Source organism: Cupressus sempervirens, chromosome 7 (assembly GCF_028749045.1).
Source record: "Cupressus sempervirens isolate cs-2001-9-10 chromosome 7, ASM2874904v1, whole genome shotgun sequence".
Classification (NCBI taxonomy): domain Eukaryota; kingdom Viridiplantae; phylum Streptophyta; class Pinopsida; order Cupressales; family Cupressaceae; genus Cupressus; species Cupressus sempervirens.
Window position 1 is genome coordinate 169,077,209 of NC_143124.1, and position 9,476 is coordinate 169,086,684.

Below are 9,476 nucleotides of genomic sequence, written 5' to 3' on the forward strand. Positions count from 1 at the left end.
CTAGGTAATTTTTATATCATCTTGTCTCACAAACTTTGAGAATTTTTCATTGTCATATTGAGAGTTGCTATTTCCTCCAAATGCCTTCTGAAGCTTATCCAAATCAAAGTTTTGCTGCACAATTCTAGCACTTTCATCGTTCTTCGGGTAAATGAACTTAACTTTCTCAAATGTCTTTGGATCAAGGAAATATTTGATAATCTTCCAAAAGGCTTCAAAAACTCTTGGAGGATAGTATAGAACTACCAATGCCAGCCTTTTGGGATAATGGTTTTGTCAAATATTTGTAGTTTCTCGAGCTGTTCTAATTGGCACAAAATTTGACAAGGACCGACCAGTGAAATCTATGAGCCAAACCATCTACCCTTGATTAGGAGGTAAATTGATGATGGCATTTTCAATGAGATAATGATTTTTTAGAATATTTGTAGTTTCTCGAGCTGTTCTAATTGGCATAGAATTTGGCAAGGACTGACTAGTAAAGTCTATGAGCCAAACCATCTGCCCCCGATCAGGAGGTAAATTGATGATGACATTTTCAATGAGATACATGAGGTGATGATATTGATTATCTTGAGATGTAGTGTTCTATTTTCCAGGGTTCATCACAACAATAGTTCTTCTATTTTTGTCAAGAAAATCTGCCCTAACTTTCATCATATTGAAAGAATTCTAGGCTACTAGCATCATTGGTGAATGATCAGGCAATAAAACTTCAAACTTGCTACTCCACTAGTGTGTAGAATTCACACCAGCCTATTAAGATTTGACCGAAAAGTCTTTTGCGAGAGAAAGACTGAATAAATTGATTTCCTCCTCCACTTTTCTTTAAGTGTCGATGACCATATGGTATTTTCATCATATCTGGCAGTGGATCCAAAATGGTTGAATTTTATGAAATTGTCATTTATCACCTTTTGAGCTTTCATGCTTAGAATAAAGTCTTTGAGCTTGGTGAGAAGATATACCAACACCATGGGTCAATGACTATGGCTTCAGATTTTCAATGCCTATATACATTAGATAGCTAAACTTACATTGTATGTTTGACATATGTCTAAATGGTCCACATGTTATTCTTTGGCATCAACAGTCTTATTTCATAAACTCGATGATCAATTTCAAGCCATATCTATCTATTTATCAGGCTCAGGTTCTTCACATCAAATGCAGTGCTATGTTTAACTTAAGTTGGAGTGTGATATAACCATTACCACAGCTTGCATATGCACACAATCCAAACTTCTTAGTAATGTATATTGTACCTGAGACATTTTGTTGAACAATTTGGATTTATTCCCAGTTGATATGCACTCGATATTGTCATATATCCATGTGACTATGGGTTCTTATGATCTTCAATTGTGTTCTCCATGATACTTCAGACTAATTCATTTCTTATATAGCCACGGGTGTATCTTTTAGACATTAGCATCTCAGTGCAACTCTACCTTTACATAACAATCATCTTCAGAAAAGAACCCAATAACTTCATTTATTTAGCAACTTCATGCTATAAATCTACAAATATTTGATGTTCTAATCACCTTTTGGCTTTTTTGTAGCATAAAAGACAGTAGAATTGCCCTTCGAGCTCCTTATCTGCCATTATAATTTCAAATATTACCGTTCGCATGCCTTGGAGCACCAAAAACATGGATTTCCCCTTCGAGCATCTAGAGTACTTTTGAGCCAAACTTCCAACATAAGAAATGTTCCTTGAGACATTCAAAAATGACCCAAATCCATGGATTTGAAAAAGAACTCGTATCCTTGAAGATACGAGCCGACAGATTTTGGCCTCTGCAAGTGTGAAAATAGACTTGGAGAACTCGATTCTAAATTTTCTACCGAAGGCCTTTCCACACATTTTAAGCTCAAACTTCATGAAGATGAAATCTTCCTTGCTACATTTTAAGAGGACCCAGATCCTTGGTTTTTGAAAATAACTCAAAAAATCATCGAAAATGGAGTTTGCGAAATTTCAAATTCCAAGTGCGAAAGAGGCTTGGCGTAGAAAATTTTCAAATTTTTTCTTTAGGTGTTTATGGGAAGTTTCAGACCAAGCTTCCTAAAGATAAAATGTTCTTCAAGTGATTCTAAAAGGACCCATGTGATTCATTTTTGAGAACAAGTCATATAATACCAGAAAATCGTTGGTAATTTTTTGCCTTTGTTGGTCCACAAAAACAATGGAGAAGCCAAAATCTAAAAACCTGCCAGGCAATTTCTCTTCCATTTCTTCATCATTTTTTCTATCATTTCTTGTAATGATTTCATATGAGCCCAGAGAATCAATGCATGGCTTCAATTCCTATGAAGCATCGACTTCTATTGCCTTTTGAATCATGTTTTATTGGACTGTGTCGTGCCTTCAATGACCATTTCTGCATCGTGGCTTCATATGAGTGTGAAAACTTTATCAGATTGCATGTTGCCAATTACTACCCTCTATTTTCTTTGACACAATGAAGACTAATCAAAATATACTTTGAAGATGAAGTATGTATTTGAACTCAATGAAGAACCATAGCTTGAACCAAAAATGAGATCTTTTTGAATGCATATCTGATGTAGCTTCTAATTATACTTTAGTACCATTAACAATGTAATACATGTACAAATTTTAACATTCAAGTACCTATATCTTTTAAGAGCTCGACTTCTTCAAATGTGTCATTCTTCAAAAGCCATTTTGTATTGAGAAATTTTCAAAAGATTAGTCTTTCATGCATTTTAAACTTTAAAACTTCCCTTCAAATTTGGTCACTTATTTGAAATGAGACCTTTATTGATATAAAATAAGATATAATCGTACTTTGATCACTTGGTGATATTCCAAATTTGTAGAACCTTTAGTAATCGAATGTCTTTCTGGATTGCACATACTTCTCCATGAATCTTTGAAATAAGAAAGACTTGTATATCCTTTATCTAAGAAGATCATCAATAAAACATGATATCCTTGCTGAGCTAGAAGCTATCACCTACCCGACATGACAACACTTAAACCAACCCACCTGGAAAATAAATCAAAGGGCAAGAGAAACAAAAACCCAACAAGGATAGCCTAGCTATGAAGGACTTCAACCTAGACACAGAACTAACTTGAGGACTATATGACTCCAATATTGCCAAAAAAAATGGGTTAATTAAAGTCAGGCAACAACTACCTCCAATTGGGGAGTATGCATTGCAAAGTGCATAGAGAATCTAGCATCTCTGGTTAAACAAGTCCCTTTAGCATTGGGTTGTAGAGTCTAGACCAAAGAAACAACGAGAGGCTGCATACAGAGAGAGTGGGGGGATATGAAAAACTGAAAACACAAGCATGAAAACAACCAGCAATAAAAGCAAGAAAAGACTACACTACAACACAACAAAATTGGAAAGCAAAACTTATTTACAAAAGGTGAGGAGACCCCACCAATAGAACCTAAAGTAGAGAAAAATTCATATGTGGCCATTTACAAGAAGAGAGAAATATGAACCTTTCTGACAAAGAGGAGAATGCTTCACTAGATTGTAGCAACATTGATATCCTTTGGCCACCCCTTTACTACTGAGTTTGATTCCAAGAGCAATCTGCAACATAGTGACAAACAAAACCTTGCCAAATAGCCATGCCTCATCATATACTTCTGATTGCTCTGTATTTATCTGCATACTGTCTTTCACATGCTCTATCCTATTTTGTGAAGAAGAAAAGTCACTGGACTCTAAAAACATCACTGAATCATAATTACATCTTTTATCCTCAACCTTGTCACTTATAACAAAGATATCAATATTCAAATCCAGACTGGCAAGATATTCAAGCAATTCCAAATGCACTGCTTGAAAACACTCACATATGTTTACTCCATTATAACTCTCAGCAAAGATATCACCTTTAAAATTAGAATGAACATAATTAGAAAATTGAAAAATATCAGCATACCATTTACAAGCCCTATCAAAAATGACTTCTAATTTCGAACCAGAGCTGAAAAATGCATCCCCATTTTCCACATGTTCTAACTTCTTTGGTGAAGAAGAAAAACAATCACCAAATTTTGTACATGTTGTTGGAAGATAGTTACATGTGTTTATTTTGTTACCAAAAACATCACCTTTATCAAAAATACCAGCATTAGACGCACTGTTAATAACCACTTCAGACTTCAAATCCAGGCTAAAATTGGATGATCCTTCATTACTCATAGGTTCTAATAGAATTGAAACATCTTCTTCATCCTTAGCATTTATCAAATCTGAGAAATGTCCTTCTAAACTCAAAACTTTAATATTTGAATTGATTAAGGAAGAAGAATCATATGTGGCTTGCACCATGGATTGCTCAATTTTCATTTCACGACGAGAAAAATCTTCATCTAATTCCTTGTCTCCTACAGCATGCTGCAGTACTTCATTAATATTTGAAACCTCTTTTTCAAAAACTATTGTTGCATCAATTTCTTCATCAACATTTTTAGTAAGGTGGTTTTCAAAACATATCTCAGCCTTTTCATTCACACATATTTGATCAAGATCATTCACCAATAAATTATCTTCAAAGCAAAATGTTTCAGAAAGTTGATCTTTACCAGCCATAATGAAGGAAGACTCAATACTATTATACTCTTCAATGACATCAAAAATTTCATTTTTAAATAATCCATCAGCCTTGGGATGATTTTTAGACCAACATTTTGAAATATCACCTGCATTCTTTTCATCCATTTCACAAATTTCATCAACACTAGGAAAATCAAATATAGATACATCTTCTTTTTCAATTTTTCTTATCTTTTCTTCATTATCTTCAAGAATCTCCATAGGATGGAAACGTTCTTTTTTTTGGTGCCTCTTCCAAGGTAATTCATTGTCACTTTCATCCACCTCATAAGTTACATTCTCAGATTTAGTATGATGACCACTACAACATAATGCAGCCAGCATATTTGTTTCAAGATAATTTTCACGAAGACAACAATTTGAAGCATGATCCTCATTTATTTCTCTTTCAATTTTTCTTATCAACTCTTTGACCATATTTTCAGCTTTAGCAAAACATAACCTCACTTTCTTTTCAGTATAAGACTCATCAAGAGAATTAATCATTACCTTTTCATCAAAAAAAAAAAATTCTACCATGGGGTCCTTGTTGACCAATCTTTTATCACTATGAGGAATACCCTTGTTTTCTGGTAGTTGTACTTTTGGGAACAAGGACATCTCTTGTTTTTCAAGAATCGAACCACTGGTTGTCATTGACTCTTCATTTTTCTCACTAATTATATTTTCTTCAGAAAAATTCTCTGCAGCATTAAGTGATTCAACTAAGAGAGATGATTCCTCATTGTGCCTATGAGCAGTATTATCTTCAATCATTAATTCCTCACTCATTTTAACAATCAATTTAGTTTCTTTGGCTTCAATAATTCATCATCTAAAATCAAAACTGATTCTTTTGCTTTCAATTCAGGAAGTGATTCTAGATTCATACCTATTGATTCTTGAGAGAAACTGAAATCCTCCATAATTGCATCTGAACTATTGATGGTGCATTTTTGGTGTTCAGAAACATGTAGACCACTTTCAAAATTTGTTTGATTATTCTCATTACTAGGAGAAGAAATCTCCTTTTAACCCTCAATTGATGAATCTATTGGTGAAACTAATGATTCCAAAGGAAAAATTGTTGAGAAACAAAGGATCAAAACTACCTTTTCTTCTTCCTATGATGATTCAGGCTGAAAACATTCTTCATTCATTGGTTTTTTATCAGGCACATCTGGTTTGACTTCTTGTTCACTCAAAACTAAAAAATTTAAAGAAATAATATCTGGAAGGGCTTCTAACATTTTACCCTCACCTAAATGTAGTTCTCTCTTTAACTTCTCCAACAACTTTGTTTTCTCTTCCACCTCTTTCAATAGGTGATATCTTGCACATATACTTCTCCATAATAGTATGGTTGCATGATCTTCCTTGATACTCAGGTTCATCCTTACTCCATTATTGATGCTTTCTCTCCAAGCTTCAAACATGTCGTACAATTCAGAATTAGTAGTGTGATGAAGGTCTATAAGGGAAGGATCTAGTCTCCCTCTTTTCACCAATTTAATAGGCATGGTTGTTTTTAATCAACAGAGTTGCCAATCTCTACAAGTTAGGGATAATAAAATTTGAAAATGTAGACACTCGACCTCTTACTCAAAATTGTGAGAATTGGAATGGAGTCGCCAATCTCTAGATAGCAGAGATATCTATAACCACTGAGGAAGCAAACATCAACACAAAGCCATCAACTTTGAATTAATTCTTTCTTGAGCTGGTTGCGACTGGAAGCCTGATTCCTTTTAAATTCTTTGAACTCTGATATGCAACAGGGTTCTTTAAAACACAATCCCTAATCTCTAGCAAAGATAATAATAATAAGACTAAGAAAAAAATCTCGAGCATTGATATTCTTTTTTGTCTCCCTAGTGGAGTTGCCAAAAACTATTGGTAAATAGATTGTTATTCTTCTTTTCCTCTATTTATGTGCCCAAATTTATTACAAAGAACAACTTTAGACAATAGTTGGGAAACCGTTGCTAAGAATATCTAGTTTCCTTTTGAATTGAGGTACAGCTCCCTATGTAAATGATATTCAATGAATCATGTTTTATCTCTAATTCCTACTATGGGGTATGTTCTTAACCAGAGAATAGCAAAGGTAAAACCAAGCTAATCCTATCTAGGACTAACTCAGGTAGACTTAGATTCTAATCCTATCCAATTTCAAGAACTCACACATCCTATGACTTCCCAACATTGGTGATGCAATAATGATATTTGTTATGCAAATGCAATGACATGAGATGAAAAATGAAGATTGAACATTCAAACCTTTGCAATAGGATCAGTTGACAGTAATTTGATCTATCTCCCAATCACCATTTCACCGAGAATACAAGAAAATGCTCAAAACTGATCATAACAATACTCCAATTGAAAGTAATCCGAAAAGTGTTTCCCAAATACTCTTATTCATAACAAAACCTTTCCTTGTTTTAAACACACAGATACAATACTCTGATCATATTTTCTTGCAGACTATAGCCAAACCTATTACAAAAATTGAACATTAATCTCAATAAATGAATGAGATTACAGAAATTAAATGTGCTCTCTCCTCCACTCTAGCTCTCTAACTGTATGTAGAAAAGGGAAGCACCTGGACAGTAAAGAATTGACACCAAGTGTGATTGTCTCTACAATCTTCCTTGATACCAACAATTTTCCAACCCCCTGTTACATCTTTTACAATAGCTTATATAGAAAACATGAGCATAAGACTTCATGAGAATATGAAGTGCTTTGAATTCAAAGAATTGGAAAGAATTTGAATAATATTTTTGAAATTACACATCAGGAGAAGCCCAAAAGACTCTGTCCCATCCTTTGATCTGCCTCCAAGAATATGAAATGAAAAGACTCCATCAGTTGATTTGATGCTAGTATATTGAATGACAATTGCATAATGGAGTCAACAAAGAAGCATTACCACTACCAACATTCCTACTTCTGCACCTTTGAACATTATAATGTCGATCAAAATTGGATCATCATCCTTGGACGTTCACATCATCTTTGATATCTGCTTGTGAAGTTTGATTACCATTCAAGTCATTGGGCTTGCTATCTAACATCCAATACTGAGTATTTTTTATGTCATCTTGTCTCACAAGCTTTGAGAATTCTTCATGGTCCTATTGAGAGTTGCTATTTCCTCCAAATGCCTTCTGAAGCTTATCCAGATCAAAGTTTTGCTGCACAATTCTAGCATTTTCATCATTCTTTTGGTAAATGAACTTAACATTCTCAAATGTCTTTGGATCAAGGAAATATTTGACAATCTTCCAAAAGGCTTCAAAAACTCTTGAAAGATTGTATAGAACTGTCAACGCCAGCCTTTCGGGATAATAGTTTTGTAGAATATTTGTAGTTACTCGAGTTGTTCTAATTGCCACAGAATTTGACAAGAACTGACCAGTGAAGTCTATGAGCCAAACCATCTACCCCTGATCAGGAGGTAAATTGATGATGGCATTTTCAATGAGATACATGAGGTGATGATATTGATTATCTTGAGATGTAGTGTTCTATTTTGCAGGGGTCATCACAATGATAGTTCTTCTATTTTTGTCAAGAAAATCTACCCTAACTTTCATCATATTGAAAGAAGTCTAGGCTACTAGCATCATTGGTGAATGATAAGGCAACTTCGAACTTGCTACTCCACTAGTGTGTAGAATTCACACCAGCCTATTAAGATTTGACCTAAAAGTCTTTTGCGAGATGAAGACTGAAGAAATTGACTTCCTCCTTCACTTTTCTTTAAGTGCTGATGACCATATGGTATGTTCATTATATGTGGCAGTGGATCCAAAATGGTGGCATTTTATGAAATTGTCATTTATCACCTTTTGAGCTTTCATGCTTAGAATAAATTCTTTGAACTTAGTGAGAAGATGCACCAACACCATGGGTTGGTGACTATGGCTTCATATTTTCAATGCTGGTATACATGGGATAGGTGAACTTATATTGCATGTTTGACATATGTCTAAATGGTCCACATGTTATTCTTTGGCATCAATAGTCTTATTTCATAAACTCGATGATCAATTTCAGGCCATATCTATCTATTTATCGGGATCTGATTCTTCACATCAAATGCATCACTTGCTATGTTTAACTTAAGTTGGAGTGTAATATACCCATTATCACAGCTTGCATATGCACACAATCCAATCTTCTTAGTAATGTATATTTTACCCAAGACATTTTGTTGAACAATTTTGATTTATTCCCAGTTGATATGCACTCGATATTTTCATGTATCCATGTGACTGGAAGTTCTTATGATCTTCAATTCTATTCTCCGTGATACTTCAGACTAATTCATTTCTTATATAGCCACCAGTGTATCTTTTAGACATTAGCATCTCAGTGCAACTCTGCCTTTACGTAATAGTCATCTTTAGAAAAGAAACTGATAACTTCATTTATTTAGCAACTTCATGCTATATGTCTGCAGATATTTGATGTTCTAATCACCTTTCGGCTTTTGTGTAGCATACGAGACAATAGAATTTCCTGTCAAGCTCCTTATCTGGCATTATAATTTCAAATATTACCGTTCGCATGCCTTGGAGCACCAAAAACATGGATTTTTGCTTCAAGCATCTAGAGTATTTTTGAGTCAAACTTCCAACATAAGAAATGTTCCTTGAGATATTCTAAAATGACCTATATGCATGGATTTAAAAAAGAACTCATATCCTTGAAGATACGAGTTGACAGATTTCAACCTCTACAAGTGTGAAAATGGACTTGGAGAATGCAATTCTGGATTTTCTGCCTAGGGCCTTTTCACAAATTTTTAGCTCAAACTTCATGAAGATGAAATCTTCCTTGCTATATTTTAAGAGGACCTAGATCCT

At 34.2% G+C, this 9,476-nt stretch overlaps 2 pseudogenes; both read right to left on the reverse strand.

The window, feature by feature from the left end:
• On the reverse strand, positions 1-660 carry LOC149546055 (phosphatidylinositol transfer protein PDR16-like; annotated as a pseudogene).
• Positions 661-7,595: 6,935 nt separating this feature from the next.
• On the reverse strand, positions 7,596-8,201 carry LOC149546056 (CRAL-TRIO domain-containing protein C23B6.04c-like; annotated as a pseudogene).
• Positions 8,202-9,476: the final 1,275 nt, after the last annotated feature.